The 19799-nt window shown below is 40.9% G+C and overlaps 1 protein-coding gene across 5 annotated transcripts in view; it reads right to left on the minus strand.

The window, feature by feature from the left end:
* The window catches only part of ATP2B1 (ATPase plasma membrane Ca2+ transporting 1), a 128195-nt gene extending 124971 nt beyond the window's left edge, over positions 1 to 3224 (minus strand). For 2 of the 5 annotated variants that reach the window (XM_072655548.1, XM_072655543.1), the window contains exon 1: positions 1358 to 1479. The gene's annotated coding sequence lies outside the window, so the exon portion shown is untranslated. Of the gene's footprint in view, positions 1 to 165; positions 382 to 1357; positions 1480 to 2775 lie in introns of those variants that run through there. The other 3 variants (XM_072655545.1, XM_072655544.1, XM_072655546.1) reach the window with 3 other exon arrangements.
* Positions 3225 to 19799: the final 16575 nt, after the last annotated feature.

Below are 19799 nucleotides of genomic sequence, written 5' to 3' on the forward strand. Positions count from 1 at the left end.
ACAAACTCAAAGTGAAGCTCAGTGTCGGCAGCCACCCAACACTGACACTCAAAAGATCATACTCCGAAATTAACGTTCTAGTGCAGGGGAAATTACATGGGCGAGAATACCACTCTGAAGCCAAGGGATTTTCAGTTAAAAGGTGGAGTTCTGTCCTTAACTCACCCGTCTGTGACTCATTTTTGCAGAGTAGATGGTGAGAAACAGCAGTAACTGTGGAAGGATCCTTGCAGTTACCCCCAGAACCAAATCACGGCACGAATCCACCCTGGGGAGGGTCCCCGCACACCCGCTTAGCTCCGGTCTCCCAGCACTCGGGCTTCCCCGGCCCGCACCCCGGAGCACTCGGGGCAGTCCCGGCTCCCGTGCCGGCCCCGGGCCCGCGCCCTCGCTCCATCTCACCCCTCACGTGGGCGGCGCGGCCCAAGGTCCGAGGCCGGCGGCCGGATGACAGTTTCCCCGCTGCCAGGCCGCCGGGGGCTCCGGGAGCCTGGCACACAAAGAGCTCCGCGCGGACTGCCCACAGGTGGCGAGCCCTCCGAGGGGATGGCTTCCACAATGGCCTCCGCGGCGCGGGCACCGGGCGAGTCCCCCTCCGCCTGGGGGGGCATCCCCGGAACGAGGGACACCAACACATGTCACGGAGCGGGCGGGGCGCAGCACCAAGCGTCCGTGGCCGGGCGGCCCGGCGCGGGGTCGGGTCGGGGAGCGAGCGGGTGGACCCGCGGCCCCCGCGCCAGCAGAGCCCGCACAGACGCGCCGCTCGAGGCGGGCTCCAGCTACAGGTTCTCCTCGCACCGGGGGCCGCCGCCCCGGAATGATGGAGCCCGTCTCCCTATCCACCAAAGCCAAGGGCGCGCGTGACAAGGGGAATTAAAGGGGGGACGCCGGGGAGGAAGGGCAGAGGAGACAGCCGAAACTCCGGCCCCCCGAGGCGCCCTCAAGGTCACGGGCGGGGGGCGCTCACCTGTCCCGCCCCTGGCCCCATGGCTGAGGGGGGCGGCTCCGAGGACCGCCCGCGGGCCGGCGTGGGGAGCGGGAGGGGAGGCGGCGCCCACCCGCCCCGGCGGCACGAGCTCACTGGCCGCCGGAGCCGAGCCCGCTGAGGGCGGCAGCGCAGCGCGGCCCGGCCCGGCCCGGCTGGGCTCAGCCCGGCTAGGTTCGGCCCGGCGCGCGCACGCAGCCCCGCGAGGCGGCCGGCCCGGAGCGCGCCGCCGGGGCCGCCTCGGAGCTCTCCGGGCGCGGGGCGGGGCCGCGGCCCCGGGACTCCGAGGAGGACGGAGGAGGACGGGGAAGCAGGGCGGGCGGCCCGAGCGTGGCCCGGCCGCCCACCCGGCCCGAGGGGACGGACGCTCACCCGGCTGCCGGCCCGGCGCTCCCTCCCGGCTCTCGGCACACGCACGCGCTCCACGCGGGCCGCCGCCGCTCCGGCTCTGGCCGCCGCCGCCGCTGCCGCCGCCGCTGCCTCGGCTGGGCGCGGTCACGTGACGGGCCCCGCGGTCCGCGCGGGGCGGGGGGGCGGGGGAGGGGACGGGGATGGGGGCGCCCGCGCTCCGCTCGCTAGCGCCGCTCGGACCGCCGAGGGTGGGGCGGACGCGCTGCGGCGGAGGACGGGAGGGGGCCTCCCCGCCGGCGCGCGGAGGCTAAAGGGTGGGCAGAGCTACGGAGGGGCGGGGGCGGGGGCCGAGTCCTGGCCCCGCCCTCTTTTCCTTCCCCCTCCGCTTCCTCGCTCGCGCTCCCCTCCCCTCCTTTCACTCCCCCCCCCTCTCTCTCTCGCGACGCCTCTGATTGGCTGGGTCGCTCTTACGTACGTGTTTCCATGACGTATGGGGAGGAGGAGGAGAAGGAGGAGGAGGAGGGGGGGGGCGTTCGGGAACACGGGGTGGTGACATTGTCCGGGCCGACGCCGGAGCTCGGGGGTCGGGCCCGGTGGGGGGGCGACATGCGGAGAGAGGAGAGCAGCGAAGCGGGGCGCCCTGCTCCTGGGGAGGGTCAGCGGGGGAGGAGACCAGTTCGGCGGGACGCGGCGCGAACAGGCGGTTTAACGGCTACTCCTCCCCCCAATCCTGCCCCGGGGGCGTGACGCGCCTGCGGCGGGGGGAGCTCCCCGGCGCTTCTGGGAGAGCTGCTGGTGAAGGAGAACGCCCCCTCCCCTCCCCTCCCCCGCGCTCTCGGGCTCCCCGCCCTGGGTCTGCGGGCGCGAGCCGGGCAGCGCTGCAGCGCCCAAGGGGTTAAACGGGGGTCGGTGCCGTCCCCGGGCTAGGTGCAGAGGGGCCGGGCGGCTTCTGCCCCTGAAATCTCGGCTCTGCATTGTCCCTCTGCCGGGGCCAAGCTGTCAGGGTCGGGTGCACTTGTAGCATCGCTGCGGGCTGCAGGGTCCTTGCTTCCGCGAGGAAGAAGGAAGGGGGGTGAGACCGCCCAAGGCACGAATTTAGGAGCAATCGGGGCAGCTGCCCTGAAAAATAGCCAGAAATGCAGCCTCCCCTGCAGTTAGGAGAGTTGGGATTCATAGAAAATCACCAGTTGCAGGGCATGTTTTGCTCTAAAACACGTTTTTCCTCTTGATATTCTCATCTCTGTCTGTCTGTCTGTCTCTGTCTCTCTGTTTCATACATATCTCTATATACATGCACATGCATATATACGTCTCTTTATATACATACTCATCCATCCGTATATGGTTCTGTATAAAACCAATACATATATAGGTTTCCTATAAAACCTCCCCTCCATCACCCCCTCCCCAAATACTGCATCTTGTCTCCGGTTCATTACCTTTGCTTGCACTTAAGGCATCACTGCCCAGACCTCGTCTTCGGAACTCTCGGCAGCAGCAAAAATCGTGTACGGATGTGATACACAGCCCCGTTTTATGAGAGCCTGAAGATGAGTTCTGCAGAGTTTCCTCCTTTTTTTTCCCCTTAGCTGCAGGGCAGACAAAATTGATGTTGGCAACACCTTCTGAAAAGCTACAGACATAAAGTACTGTATTATCCTCATCTACACAAAAGACCTTTTTTTTTTTTAAAGCAGTGTGCCAGGATAGCGGAGATAGGTTAAAAAAATGTCCAGCAACTTTAGAATTTGCTAACTCTCCTTAGGTTTATTCTTTTGTAAAAATGTATGTTGTATTTTTAATGCAGTTTTCCTGTCTTACCAGGTTATTCTCCCAGGACAGCGCCAAGTCTCCAGAGTTTTGCCCTTGTCTTCTGAAAATTAACATTGGCCAGAATCATGTAGCCCCCCCTCCTTCTCTTTGATCACTTTGAGGAAATTGTTTTGTATAGTCCAATACATTACTACCCCCTCACAATGCTATTTCAAAGCTTCTTGGCAGGAAAATAGATTAGTTAAGTACATTGTTGCTTTAGTAAACTTCAGGATTTTCATCCCCTGAAAATTTTTCAAAAGGGTTCAGAGACATTTAAGAATCTTTTGGCTTTCCTGCTGTTTTTCTCCAAGGAAGTCTGAAGAAAATTCAATTATACATTTTACTTTAATCAAGTATTTGACATTAAAGTTATGTCTGAATCATTGCTACAATATACTAGCAAAATGGATAATGAGTAAACTAGGATCTGTTTGCTTTGTTGGTCTGTTGCAGTACAAATTTATTTATTACATGCACTTGAAGTTCTGCGGTCATGAAAATGACCCAAAGTTCTAATTTTAGAACATGCTTTACATAGAGTCTCTCCTTACTGGTAATCATTTAAGTCCATTACATTTCGGGTATATCAGCAAAATGGTGTGCTTCGGAAGATACTGTACTTTTCATTGAAGTTCTTTTTTAACAATTTCTTCAGAGAACATTGAAAATACAGTTTTAAGGAACATATTAGAATAATCATAGAATTCACTTAGAGATGCAAAATTTTTAAATGCCATATAAGTGTTAGTTATTACTGTTGGTATTTTTCCAAAGAATTAATACACAAGTTAGATTAGTGGTATTTGGTGGTGAAGTGGATAGAGCACTGGGCTTGGAATGAGGAAAACTCATCTTCCTAAGTTCCAATCTGGCCTCACACTAGCTATGTGACTCTATGCAAGTCACCTAACCCTGTTTGCCTCAGTTCCTCATCTGTAAAATGATTTGGAGAAAACAAAATGGTAAACCACTCAACATCTTCCCCCCCAAAAAAAACCCAAAATGTGTTCATGGAGAGTCAGACATGACCAAACAGCAACAATTTTTCTCTACCATAGATCAAGAAAGTAATTATTTGGCTTACATTTTCCTCTTGGATATTATGCAACATAGCAGCAGCAGTTTGAATAAAGTGAGTGAAAAAATTCCATACACACATGTAAAAATACCATAAATAAATATATATGTATATATGTATCTTCATAATTTTAAAGTTAGGTTGTTTATTTAATTTTATGCAATAATCTTAACATGTACTATGAAGCTGTATATTCATGAAAATAATTGGGTGCTTAAATATCAAATCAACTAATATTGTAACATACTTGATTTTAATTAAATTCTTATACCATGACTATTAAAACAGAAATATAAAACAAAGCTCTGTATACCAAATCGTATATTCAAAAAATTGTTTGTGTTTGGTTAAAGAGTGGGGAGAGACCTAACATTTAAGCACCATTGCTGCAAATTCTATCTTTTCAAGACCAATCATACTCATACACTCTCAGTTACTGAAGAAAGTTCCCTAATATTCTAAATGTGGTTGAGACTCAAGGGCTGCCACATAAGGCACCTCACACTTATAGGCTTCCCTCTGTATGCCATGTTCTGCCAACCTAAATCTGACAAAGGGTGAAAAATCAGGAGAACATCACTAAAAATTCATTCAATATGCCAGTAAATTCTTGGGCCATATTTTCATACTCTTTGATTACTGCCATTCCCTACAACACACATATCCTTATAAACAAGTCATTTTATTTTGGAGAGGTCATATTATTTTACAGAATGCTGAAGACAATTGACAGTATATTAGAGGGAAAAAGAGGGGAATATAATTCTTCAGAAGAAGATGTCATACTATAACAGAAAGTTCCACTGGCCCACATGCCTTGGGTGAGATGGCAGAAGCAATACTTTGCTAAAAATAAGATAGAAATGATGATCAATTTGCATCATTGCATGGAAAAACATTTTTTAAATGAATTTAATATCAGGCAATCCAAAGGTTTTATAGAATTAAAATTCAAAAGGAAAATGTTGTGTTTTCACCATTCATTCAAAAAAACTTTTTTGAGCTCCTAAGTATTTATTCACATTGAGGCATAAAAAGAAGTCTAAGAATTCCTCCACCACCCCCCACCCCAAGTTCACATTTTCACACAGAAAGAGCTTGTAATGCAGCCAAGGAGGGAAAAAACATACACCAAAACCAACCAACATTCATCTAACAGATAACAAATGCTTCAATCATTTATATGTATATATATATCTATATCATGGAAGAAGTGAACCTTGAAAAGTGAATAGGACTTAAACCATCAGGAAAAGGGAAGACATGCTGGTGTTGGAAGAGGGAGAATGGGAGAGGAAGAGAATGAGTTAAAACAAAGTACTTAGGATAATAAATGTGGCATGTTCCCATTCTTTCCTCTCTTATTTCCCATAGGATAACAGTAATAATAATAATTATATATATTCTTACACACATATGCGTATGCACATGTATATAGTGTATATATGCATACATATGTATTCATACTTGAAAAGTATATGTATATATATATGAATATATAACAAAAATATGTACATATACAAAAATATTTATAGCAGCTCTTTTGGTGGTGGCTAAGAATTGGAAATTGAGGGGATTCCCATCAATTGGGGAATGACTGAACAAGTTGTGGTATGTAAATGTCATGGAATACTATTGTGCTATAAAAAATGATGAACAGGAAGACTTCAGAAAAACCTGGAAAGTTTTATATGAACTGATGCTGAGGGAAATGAGCAGAGACAAGAAAACACTGTACACAGTAACAGCCACATTGTGTGATGACTAACTTTGATAGACTTAACTCTCCTCAACAATGCAAGAATCTAAGACAACTCTAAAAGACTCATGAAGGAAAATGCTATCCACATTCAGAAAAAGAACTATATAGTCTGAATGCAGATCAAAGTATACTCTTTGCTGTCTGTTTTGTTTTGGTTTTTTTCTTTCTCGTGGTTTCTCCCATTCATCCTAATTCTTCTTTATGACATGACTAATGTGAAAATACATTTAATAAGATTGTATATGTGGAGCCTTTATCATATTGCCCACCATCTTGGGGAGGGAGAAATGAAAGGAGGGGGAGAAAATTGAAGACTCAAAAGTTTGTGGAAGTGAATGTTGAAAAGTAAAATTAAATAAATTAATTGGAAAAAATAGTTATTGTTTCCTTTTGGAGGAACTTGTCACTGATGCACATCACAACTGGTTGAAATTTTATGCTTTGTTTCTACTCTTGAGATGGTTGAGTAAGGTTAAGTGAAGCTCAGCAGTGATCATGAACCAGTCAAGCTAAAGAGGGCTAGGAGTAATGGTGGTAGTTGTAGAGGCAGAGATAAACCTTGTCTATATAAAGAAAAAGTTCTTAATCATCAGAGATGCTCAAAAGTGAAATAGGTAGTGGACTGCTACTCATCTGATGCTTTTCAAGCAAAGACTGAGTGATCACTTATTGAGAATGTTGTAAAGGAGATGTGTCTTCAGGTACAAGTTGGAATAAATAGTTTCTGAAATCTCTTCCAAGTCTGAGATCCAGTAACCTCAATTCCGTAAACTCCTACATTTGTACTTGTTGGACACAATTGAGTTCCTAATTTTATGTTAATTATTTTTAGTTTTTCATAGATGCTTCCTGTATTTGTCTTAACTCCCCAACTAGGCCATAATTTCCTTGTGGATAAGAACTATTGTTTAATTCCCTTGTGTATTTTATGAAGAGGGGATATAATGTAAGAGAATTTCTCTCTTTGCATCTAGTAAGTTACAAATAAACTGCCCACTCAAGGGAAGAGCTGATTTTCTCCTGGAACCAGTGTCTCTGAACAATGTAGTTTCTTTATACAATTTGAAAATTAGGGGAAGAATTTCTTATTCAGGGTAAGTAGTGGTATTAATTCACTCAATACATGCATTGATTAGATAGTATATGCATACAAGAATTACTTTACTACCAATGATATAACTATACCAATAATAAACAACTATACCAAAATCTCTATTTTGAGAAATACTCATTATTACTAAGGTCTGTCTATCAATTTGTGTAATTGGTAAGTCCCATCGTCATTTTTACATAGGTACACCCTTTTCTGTATTCTTCCATGGAAAATTGAGGGAGACACAGGAAGAACTGTACATAGACAAGCAGTAGCTGTCCCTGATGCCTAGAAAATACTCCTTCCTTGCCCCTGCAATATTAAAATCCTTAGTATCCATCAGTGCTGACCTTAGCCTTTCACAATCCCCGCCATAGCTGTTAATGCCTTCCCCCAAATAATATCTATTTTGTACAATAATTTGTGTATATCTGTGCCTATATATACACAAATCGATAGAAAGATAGAAAGACAGAGAGAGAGAAAGAGAGAGAGAGAGAGAGACAGAAAGAGAGAGAGAGAGAGAGAGAGATGGATAGATATGGGACTGGGGAATTTTGCCCTTCCCCTCATAACTCAGGACCTCTTAATTCTTGGTTCTCATATACTACGCAACTGGGTTCAAATATGAGAGAGCCTAGCCACCTAAAAGAAAGGTCAGTCTCTTTGTTCATATTCTTTAGATTATTATATAACCACATGGGAGACCTTGGGAAAACTTACCTAAAGATTACATTTAACTCATGTCTGGAATCTACTCAAAAAGAAAGAGGGGACAGTTCACCTGATCTAATCCAACTTTCTTACTTTTCTGAAAAGGAAATCGAGACCAAGAGATGTCTCTTGGACAAGCAGTTACTTGCCTAAGATCATAAAGATTGTAAGGAGCAGATAGAGTACTTGAAACCCAGTCTTTTTACTCTAATGTTTTCTTTGACACCACACTACTCCTCAAAAGGAATAATGTCCTGCTGTGACTCAGATGGTACAGTGTAGAAAACATCTTTGATGTTTTGATGATGTGATCCTCTTCTTTCCCTCACTGCTCAGAGCAGTGGATCTTTGATTGGAACTGGGAAGTCAGAAAGTTGGTATGCAAAAAAAAAAAAAAAAAAAAAAGGGAGAGGTGCCTTGGGCATGTTGACAGGACTTGTGGGTTCGTCCTTCGTTGCCAAAGAAGACCATGCCATCAGAGAAATAATGACATGACTTGCACTTGACTTTGATTTTGAGTGAGGGAGGGCTGTGCAGGTCAGCAGCCTCATTTCTCCTCCAGAGTCATCTGACTCCAGTGACCAGATATTCATCAGGATGACTGGAGATGACCCAGAATGAGGCAATTGGGGTTGTGACTTGCCCAAGGTCACACAGCTAGTGAGTGTCAAATGTCTGAGGTGACATTTGAACTCAGGTCCTCCTGACTCCTGCACTGGTGTGAAGGATGGAAAGGGACTTATTTCCTGGCAAATGGAAGAAGGAAGGAACTGGAGATATACAGTAGTGTCAGACTTCTTTTTACAATCCATTCTCCCTGACCTATGGGTGATGAGTTAGCCACAGTGAGTAGTGATCTGAAGCCCCTGCCAGTGATAGGACAAGGAACATAAAAGTACTAGATACCAAGTTCATACCCTTTCTCTGAGGAAGAGCTGAAATCTTGGGTCCAGAGTTTCTGATTCTTCATCAAAAGACTGGTTCTGCTGGATGTGTGAGTTGAACATCTATTGCAAACTATTTTTGTCATCTGTATTTCTTCACCTGCTTATTGGAGGAGAGGCCCTATATGCTAAGCAAACTGAAGTGCGCATTTCTTAGAACTCCTGGGATTAGAGTAGCCTATGTATTATCTGGAAACTGCCTGTGCCTGGGAGAAGCTATGGGTATACAACCATATGGTGTTTTATTATGTATTTTACTGCTTTTATTGACTCTATGCCAAGAGTAAAACATCACATACAACTTGAAAAAGAGTAGAAACTCACTGTAAACTATGAATCAGGTATGGGACAGCTATTCATTTCCTCTCCACAAAAGAAATGCTTAACATGCATAATAACCATAAGCACACATTGACAGAAAGACTTAAAATATGATTCACTAATTTATAATTACAGGAGGCTGAGATTTAAAACCATCATAACAAAGTATTAGTGGCACTGTAAAATCAGTGCTTCATGTTTTGCCTTGGCTCTGTCCCGTCTAAAAATTCCTTCCAGATCTATATATCTTGGCAAGGCAGAAACTTCCTCTGCTGCAATCAGTTCTTACCCAGAGACCCAGGACCATGGAATCTTTCAAAGTTCTAACTGATAGACCACAATAGTACTTTGTTTATATTATCATCACAAAATTCTTGACTGTAAATAAACAAGCATTTTGGGGGGATAATGATTACATTTCTTTGACCAGGCTTATTTTTTGCTTACCATTATTCTAAGTAATTTGATTACACACCTTTATGGCTTTTTAAATTCTATAAACAAAGATTTTGGTGTCACTTCTATTCCAGCTGGATTATTTTGTACATATTTTGCTTCTTTTGTTGATTATATAGATTCCCTCACTTCTTTATTTCCTTCCAATATTAACATAAATTTGTTTTTGTTAACATTTTTTTCTCTTTCTTCCTAACATATCTATTCCATCTCTCCTGTTTGCAGTTTCTTTGTGTTTCTTATCAATATAATGTGATACCTGTTGGATGTTTAATATCCTATTTTTTTCCATCTGACCTAGTCTCTTATTTTAGAGTTTAAGCTGCTTTCCATAGAAGAGTAATAATAGCCTTCTATTCATTTATTTATTCAACAAATACTGTGTTTTGTACAGGTAAGGCACTTTGCTTGCTCCATTTGCCCCACAGTTGGTGTTGACATGTGTTTGCCTCCTCCAGACCCTTGGCTTTTCTCAGAGAGCGGTTAGTAACCCCTTGTCATTCACAGAATATAGGTAGCACTGGGGAAAAGAAATGAGGGGATTGGGATGGTTATTTTTAAATGTTTATTTCTGCATACCTAACGTTAAAAACTATCTGCTCCTTTCATGACTTTTATTTTATATCATGTAACTATGATGTTGCTAGCACATCTGGAACCAATGTCTTCATAATTCTCTTTGCTTTACCTTGTGCTAGCCTATTTTGTATACATGAAAGGGAGAATAGGATCACTAGGTCTACAATGAAAAGAACTCACTTTTAGTCTTTTTAATCATTTGGTAGAATTAGGCAAAATGGTGTATTTCTAGTTGCTAATTGTCAATTAACAAACATTTATTTGATGAAGTAGGAATTGAAACTAGGGTGAGGAAGCACTTTCTCATCTTAGAGAGCTACCTAGAGCAGAAGTGTCAAACTCCTACCCTAACTAGATTAAAATATAATTGGGAAATATTTAGCATAATAAATAAAAATACAACATGACATAGATAATGTTAATTTGGGATTTTCTAAATCAATATGAAGCCTGTAGCGGATTCTAGAAGTAATGTATTTTGCAAAGGATCACTGTCTTTGTATTTCAGAAACAAGCCTGGACTGGAGGTCTCCTTGGCTACAAGGCCTCCTCTCTAACCACAACATCATGCTCCTTCTTTTAAGTAAAATGACCATTTATGAAAGAGAATTCATTATCTTTCTCTTCCTAGCAATACCCTTCTCCCCCTTTCTGAATTACTCTATCAGCCCGCAACTTAAACTGGCAGATTGGGTCCCTAGAAGGTGACTGGCTACTCCCTGACAAGAATCCTAGGGGTAAGCCTGAGGGACACAGTTTCCTACAATATCACTCATGTTCTCCCATCCTGTGTATTCCCCCAATATTGATTAATTCATTGTTATCGGTTAGCTTTGACAATGGAGTTTTTACTCAGTAGAGAAAGGACAGAAATACAAAACATCTCCCGTACTCTCAAACTAAAGATGCACATTCCCCTGGGGAGAGCGAGCACAAACTTAAACTGGTTGACAAAACTCGCCCCTCTATCCTGAGGTCACAGTCTGTCCTACGTACCCAAAGATTCCTGAGAAGCATGGACTCAAAGTAGAAGCACACATATAGGAAACACAGGTAGTTGATGCATACATACTTCCTGGCCCTTGGAATCTTTTTCTCCCATCAAGAAGTCCCTACCAAGTTCACTTCTATTTCTGTGATAGCCTCCTCAGGAACTGTTCTACACTGGACTTTTTACAAGGGTTGGGTGCTATAGCTACTAGGAGACTCTGTTACCAACTCCAGTTGCTGGTTGTCTGATATCTCTTCAAAATTTTTGAAGCTCACCAGGTCATAGGTTAATTCTGTCTTTGAATATTCAGTCACCTATATGATTAGTAAAGAATAAACACAAGAGGCAAAAGAAACAGGTGCCATGCATTCATGGATGCATGGTGGCCAATTCGGTTGTTTTAAAATACATATAAAATATAAACTAAAATAACCTGTTTACCTCATGTACTGAACTATTGAATGGAAAAGAAGTTTTACATAGCATATATGTTATATTTTGAAGCATGTTGAATTAACTTAGATTTTTAAATAAAATTTCTAGAAATCCTCCACTGAGTAAAACTACTAACAGTAAAACAAAGATGTTATCTCCAATAGCAACCAGTCATATGGAATCAGTATAGGTTCTCCTCTGTGTTACTGGAGGGTGTCAAATAGTAAGGAAGATGATTTCTCTAACTCAGAGAACTTAGAGTGAGAAGGTAACTCTTGGCTTGGTTATGTAGAATATAGCTGATTAGTCTCTAATGAGGTGATTCTCTTGCTCATCATGAGGGTACAAGAATGAAGATAATAGAAGACTGTTGATACCTTAACAACTATGTTGGTTGATGGCCATAGCAAGAAAGCACAACTAATAAAGTGATGAATTACATATCTATTTATACTTTTTTCCTCCTTCAGAGTTATTTAAACTAACTGCCTTATGTTATGATCAACTTTTGGTACATGAAAATGTTAGATGATCTTGGTTTCCCTATATAAATGATCAAAGTCCTATATACAGCAATTTAATTTATTCATGGCCATTTTTGGCCTCTAATCAATGTAATTCTTAGTTATACACTTGTAAAGGATGAGGGCCCAGTCTATAGAGCATGCACAGCTATGTTCTTCCTGTTGGGGAAGGCATAATATTCTCTGTCTGCAACCAGTCCACCACTTGGGATTTTGGAAGTCAGTCTCTGGCCAGAGTGATTGGTTATGTGATGACTAAAAATCTTCTGGCTGGCTGAGTAGCTGAAAGAACTAATAACTCAACAGAAGTGAGCCTACATAAAAGAGGTGGGAGAAGATTATCTTTCACCATCTTCCTGGGCAACTTTTGAATATAGAAGAGAGGTAGGTACCACGTAGAGGATGGAGGATTTCTATAAATTTTATTCAAAAATCTAAGTTAATTTAATGTGTTTCAAAATATAGCATGTAGGCTATTTAAAACATCTTTTCCATTCAATAGTTAAGTACATGACATAGACAGAAGATTATTTTAATTTATATTTTATATTTTTTTAAAGCTACTGACTCACAAATTTTCTTTGTAATCCCTCAGCAGTGCATTTGCCTTCTTTACCTTACCTCATGTTCTCTGTTCTTGACTTGTTATCAACAATTTGCAGAATTTGCTGTAGTCTGCTAAAACTATTTAAGCATCACCAATATTTCACTTTAGGGAATATACTACAAAAATATGTTTTTGCACAAATTAATTACCATTCCCCTTGCCATCTACTCTACCACTGAACTCCTAGGATTTTCTGAGCCTTTCTATTGGACCAATAGCTGAATTTTCTTTTATGTAGTATCTCCCCCAATTAGATTATGAGGTCCTTGAAAGCAAGTATTATCTTGCTTTTTTCTAATGTATCCCAGAGCTGAACACAATGCTTGACATATAGTAAGTACTTAATATTTTTCTCATTCGTTGATTCATTGGGTATCGTTGCTAGTTGAGGAAAATTCAAGTTACTTTATGTTTTGTTGTGTTTAATTATTGCTTTAAAAAGTGATGTCCCAGAAAATTAGTACAAGATCTAATAAAAAATATCTTATGATTAGGGACATATGAGCTTTCCTTTTTGTTGCATGTCGCCGTGGAGGTTTATTGTGCCATGCTGTGAATTTCCCTAGGTTTTTGGCACATGAGGATTTGCCCATAATGAATCTGTGCCACCAGGTCAACAATAACATGACCAGACTGCTTTAGTGAAGGGACTTTGAAAATGTCTACGTATTCCAGTTAATAGTATCAGCCTCATGTTCAGGTGTAGTGATAGAGCTGGTTGCAACTAGCTTGATCAGTGTTATGGCTATCAATGGCCAAAGCTGGACTGAGACGTATAACCATTATGAGTGTGCATAGCAGGAAGATTTAAAGGTCAGGGACATTTATGCCTCTAATTAGACTGACTGTAACTTTGGAACCTTTAGGCAGATTCAGTTGTTGGTAAAGAAATTCAGACCCAGAGATGCCTTCAGGGCTCAGGAAGCATGTGATTGTATTCTTTGGGATGTCCAGTCTACTTTTCTAATGTGGATGTTCCCCTGTGGGTCTCTCTCAGTATGTTGGCCCATGGGAAAGCAGCCAAGGAAGATGTGTGTTATGGCCATGCTTTCCCCATCTATGTGCATCTTGTGTGTGGTGGCTCTGCTTGAGTAGCTATGTCTCAGACTCATCACACAGTTGAATCTATGGTGATAAAGGCTTTCTGGGACAGCTTTGCTGCTATTTGTCCTTTGTTCTTGAAGAGGCTGTTGACTTTCCACAGCCTACAGCCTCAATTTCTCCTCCAGGACCATATAGGTCCAGTGGCCAGATAAGGATCAGGATGACTGGAGATGGCCCATGATACAGTGCTGGACCTTGGCCTTTTCAAGCTAAAGTCTTTAACAGGTGTCAGTTTGACTGAGGCAATGCACATTCAGAGATTAAGGTTTAATAAAATGAAGCAAAGAATGACCTCTTAAAAAAAATGAATTTGGGAGAGGAATACCCTCAGGGTTTCTGGCCCAAACAGAAACAATTGTTATTTACATTCATTCTGAGCCAATCTGGGCCCAAACTGTGACCAAGTAGGGCTTAGTCTGGGACCAGAGTGACTTGGGGTTGACTGGTCTTTAAGAGGAAAAACAAAACAAAATAAAAAAAGTTTCAGAGATTAAAATTTACATTTCCTTTGGGCAGTGCACCAGTGGGTAATGGTGTGATAACCTATGCGGAGAGAGAAAAAAGAAAGAAAAGAGTGAAAAGAAAGAAAGAAGGAAGGAACAAAGGAGTGAAGAAGGATGAAAAAGAAAAAAGGAAGGAAGAAAGAAGAAAGGAAGGAAGGAAGGAAGGAAGGAAGGAAGGAAGGAAGGAAGGAAGGAAGGAAGAAAGAAAGAAAGAAAGAAAGAAAGAAAGAAAGAAAGAAAGAAAGAAAGAAAGAAAAGAAAGAAAGAAAAAGAAAAAAAAGAAAGAAAGAAAAAGAAAAAAAAAAGAAATAAAGAAGCCGTATTGCTCAACTGAAAGTTCTCTACTCAAAGACGTATATTCCAAGAACCTGTTTGTCCTTTCTGGAAGAGAACCATGTCGTCAAGGAGGCGATGCTATGACTTGCAATTGAACTGGATTTAAATGAGGGAGGACTGCACAAAATCTGTAGCTTCACTTTCTCCTCTGGAGCCTTCTGGGTACAGTGGCCAGATACAGATCAGGATAATCTGTGGCAAACTAGGCTGCATCTCAAAAATGGTAACACTGAGATTTTCCTCTTCCAACTCAGAGCAAATATAAGAGATCTGTACGTAACTCATAGTACCTTCAAGAGTTGTGTACATTCTACTGAGACAGTGTTTATCCAGATAAATAAATACAAGGTAATTCGAAGAGAACAGAAACACCAATATTTGGGGTTAGGAAATACCACTTGAGCTGAGCATTGAAATTCTAAGAAGGAAAGGTGAGAACCAGGAAGACAATTGTAATGGTGTAGGTGAGAGGGGATGAACATTAGAACAGGAAGTGGTAACCACCCTGCCCTGATCAGATCACGTCAAGAGTTGTGTTCAGTTTGAAGTGCAATATTTTTGAAAGGACATCAATAAACTGGAGAGTGTCCTGAGGGGAATTTTGGACTGATAAAGAGTTTTAAGATTATACCAACTGAAGATTGTTTGGAGGAAGTAGGGATTTTTAGCTTGGAGGAGAAGAGATGTAAATTGGGGCATGATAACCAGGGATTAGACTTCTGCTTGGCCCTAGAAGGCAGAACCAGGGGCAATGGTAGGGAAAGTGCTGAGGATTGGATTTAGGCTAGAGTTCTGGAAAATCCTCTGAACAATTAGATCTACCCCAAAGAGGCAGGCGCTTTCTCAAGATGCAGTGAATTCCCCCTTACTGGAGTGTTCAAGAAAATAGTAACAGACATTCTGCATAGCCTTTTAAAGTTTATAAAGAGCTTTATCTAACACTATCTCATTTGAGCTAAAAGTGACAGTTATTACTACTCTCATAATATACATAAGGAAAACTGAAGCTCAGAAAGACTGTGGCAGCTACTAAGTAGTGAACACATCTACCTGACTTGTAAGTCCTGCATTCTATGCAGTAATCTGACTACTTTGGGGATGTATGATGAAATAATGATTATTGGAGTATATAATGGATGAAAAAGATTATGGTTTATGAACATAAGGCACTACTTTTGTGTTGTAAGAGAAGATGAAAGGAATTATCTCAGAGACACCTAGGAAAACTTGCATGAACTAATGCAGAGTGAAGTGAGTGGAGTCCGGAGCACTATTTATACAGTAGTAACAATATTGTCTCTAAGAACTCTAATCAATGAAATGACCAACCATGTGTTCCAGAGGACTGATGAAAAAGACTTTCCACTTTCCATAAGAGAGGGTGTATTCAAGATACAGAATGTGACATTCATTTTTGGACATGGCCAACGTAGAGATTTATTTTACTTGACTGTATATTTGTTGTAAGGGTTTTGAATTTCTTTTCCCCAATGAGGAGGGAAGGTTAATGGAAGAGAAAATAAATGTTCTTCATTTTGAAAAAGTGAATCCTTGGCAGCATCTCAAATATTCTCTACTCTCTTGGGTTAGAAGTCATAGTTCTATGGCATTGCCATCCATTCATTCAGAAACACATTTACTAAAATCAATCAGCAAGTACTTTATTGGTCATTCCTTATTACAAGTGTTAGAAAGAAGAGGAGAAATAAAGTGAGAAGGAAGAGAAGAAGAAGAAGAAGAGGAAAAAGGAGAAGAAGAAGAAGAAAGAGAAAGAGAAGAGGAGGAGGAGGAGGAGGAGGAGAAAGAGGAGGAGGAGGAACAGGAAGAGAGAAATAACATGAAGGAAGAAAAGTTTAGAATATATTCCTGGCCACTAGAAGTTTGAAAAGTGGTCCAGGAAAGAAAATATACACACATGGATCAATTATAGAAAAGAATTGGGGATCATTGTACATGATAAGGTGCTAAATTTCACAGTTCAGATAATTAGAAAATGGCAATATACAATAAAGTATTAATTGTGTGGTACAGTGGATAAGTGAAATAAGGGTTAGAAAAGAAAAAAGATCCATGTGACTTTGGAGTCTCTGGGGAAGGCTTCACAGAGAAGGCAGAATTTAGGTTGGTAGTTGAAAAGTGGACAGGATTGATAAAGGAGAGGAGAGGAAAAGTATTTCATCTCAAGACAGCACAATTTTAGTCTAGAGAGACAAATGAAGTAAATATATGGGATGTACAGTAGGAAGACTGTCCCAAGTTTAATCTTATTATAATCACAGTGTTTTCATAGATTCATATATGAATTCATATATTCATATATATCTGGAAATATAAAGGAAATGGAAGACATGGGTCTCTGCTCTCAAAACGTTTACAGATACAGCTGAGAAATTAAGACCTTAAGACACAAAAAGATCAAAGATGCATCCCAAGCAAATGTGTAACTGTGATATAGACTGTAATAAGTTAGCATGTGGGGAAATTTAAAACAAGTGAAAGATTACCATGGAATTAGTTACTTCAGAAAGTCTTCATGGAGATGTTGAGACTTAACCTGGCTCTGGAATAAAATTTAACAAAACAGTTCTCTGGATTATACATATCCCCAGATTGTGGAATGGCTCTGGAGTCAGAGACCTCAGTTTAAATCCCTTCCCCTCTGATACTTATTTCCCATATGACCTTGGCCAAATCACTTAATTTCCTTGGGCCTCTATTTCCGCATCTGTAAAAGAAGAGGATTGGAATAGATAGCCACTAGATGCATCTCTAGATTCCTAATCCTTAGACATCCTTCAAGTCCCAAACTAAGGCCAAGGACAGTCACCTTTTTATTGTTGTGTCTCCAATGCCTAGCCTTACACATGTTAAATGCTTAATAAATATTTTATTAAATTAACTTTCATTGATTAATCATGTTACACTTCCAAAAAAAATTTTCTTAATGTTCCTTCATGACTATGTTGAAGTCATTGCATTTTCTGGTGTGTTTGAAATTTAATCCACTATGACAATATAGAAAAGAAGTTTAAAATTGGCACAGTTCAGAAGGAACTTGTTATATACAGATAACTCTTAATTATGTTCACTGATGAAGTGGACACTTGAAATGCTTAAGGAATCTATTCTATTCTGAAACAGTGAAGAAGCTTGGACTGGAGCCAAATCCAGATAATCTGAGTAGCTGCACAATGGCATAGTTGATCTGGTTATTTTGTCCATCAGAGTGACCCAATAGAATGGTTCCATGACCTGTCTAGCCAACCACCATACGTACAATCTTGAAGGTAATTGAAAATGCCTAGCTGTCCATGTTATAACCATTTTGGTCCATTTCCCAGACAAGGTAAATGTACCTTTTGCATTGGAGAAATGGCCAACCCGTAAGACATGTGGTCATTCTTAAAAACACCTAAGAGGGCATTTTCTTAAGAATTTAAAATGACCATTGAATTCAGAGGCAGGGCCCAAATAAAGGATCCACCCCCATCCCCCCTCCCCCAAAAAAGAGGCTGCATTGTGGACTAGGAATGTTATCCAAGCAGTGCAGCTGCTAGCTAATTAAACAACCTAGATCACAAGGCTGAACTTTTAGTACCACAGTTATAGAATTAATTTGGAGAACATGTTATTAAAGTCCTGAATTTATCAGAAGTAGACAGCCTTTTTTTTTTTGAGAAGCATCTTGAAAATTAACATACAGGATAAGCTTCTTATTAGAGACCCAGGTCTATGAGATTCCTTGTAAAGATGCAAAAACTCAGCAATGACTTTCCAAGTGAAAATAATGAGGTTGTTGTATTGTGACACCAATAACTAAAAATATTAAATTTGCTTTTGTGAGAATGCTTCAAAAAGCAAATTTCAATTCTTTCAGAAAATTATTTCCAAAGACCCTAAAGGACCTTTCTTGATGGCCACTAATATGTTGGCTGGTCCTTGCACTTCTCCTTGGTTATGTGGCAATTCCAAGTTTAATAAGTTAAAATTAGTTCAAAACCAACAACTGAAATATATAAAGGGAGATTAACTAAAATTTTAATGCAATGTGTTATCATTTACTTTCTGTCTAATTAAACTTCCTAATTTATCTTCAAAATTCACACCTAGAAATCTGAACAGTAAAATAGAAAAAGAAAATCTTTTTTTCCCAGCAGTAAGTGGTGAAAGCTATCATGATTTAGGTTATAGGAATGTGAAAAAAAGGATTGCTCAATGGCTAGAAACTTAGTTTTCAGAACAATCACAGATCATTAAGGAATCTAGCCATTGTGAGGCAAAGTCCTTGTGGTCGTTAGTGCTGCTTTTATTTCATTTGCACTGTCTTGATTTACAATTAAAAAGTAGATACTCTTTCTACCCAGAAGACTAACTCTGACACAGTAGTTCCATGAAATTTGCCTAGGAGAGACAGTGGTTTCTAAAAGCCTTTTTAGACTATGTGGTGTTCCTTAAAAGAGTAATTTGGAATTCATCAGATCTCACTTTCAGTTCAAACCATGGACATTCTCAAGTTACCAATACTATTATATCTATATATCTACATCTATATATCTATATCTATATATACCCACATACATATACACACACATACATACATATATTCTTTTTTTTAAAATATTTTTTCATTTGTTCATTTAAAAAAAAAACATTGACTTGGTCAAACAAAACATAGGCTTTCAGGCTCTCCTTGAAGTATCTTTTAAATGAGATTTACAATGAGATTGTAAACGGTTCTATAACAGATTCAAACATAATTACCTTATTGAACAAGTTCCGATAATAAGGATCATCTTGACTAAGGTTCTCAGTGGTGTAATGGAGAATGTCCAGCAAGAAGTCAAGTAGATGAATTCTGTAAATTTGGATTTCTTGGCTTTTGGATGTCCTTCTGTCGATTGCATCAAACCCTGGAAGACTATAGGGTCCATTCAATGAAATCCACATTACTTGAAAAAGATGGTGGCGTAGCCATCCCACAAGGACAAACAAAGTGGATACAAAGTACATTTCACTTTGGTAAATTGAGTTGTCATTAATATACAGACATAGCTAAAGATTAAGGCATAAACCTAATGGAACATAAAATCAGGGATATAAACAGATGTATATAGAGATATAATTATAAATATGAACATAGGCTGTCATTATTTAATCTTTACAAAGTCTTAAAGTAGGATACTTTACAAGAAATCTGCCTG

This window comes from Notamacropus eugenii, chromosome 3 (assembly GCF_028372415.1).
Source record: "Notamacropus eugenii isolate mMacEug1 chromosome 3, mMacEug1.pri_v2, whole genome shotgun sequence".
Classification (NCBI taxonomy): domain Eukaryota; kingdom Metazoa; phylum Chordata; class Mammalia; order Diprotodontia; family Macropodidae; genus Notamacropus; species Notamacropus eugenii.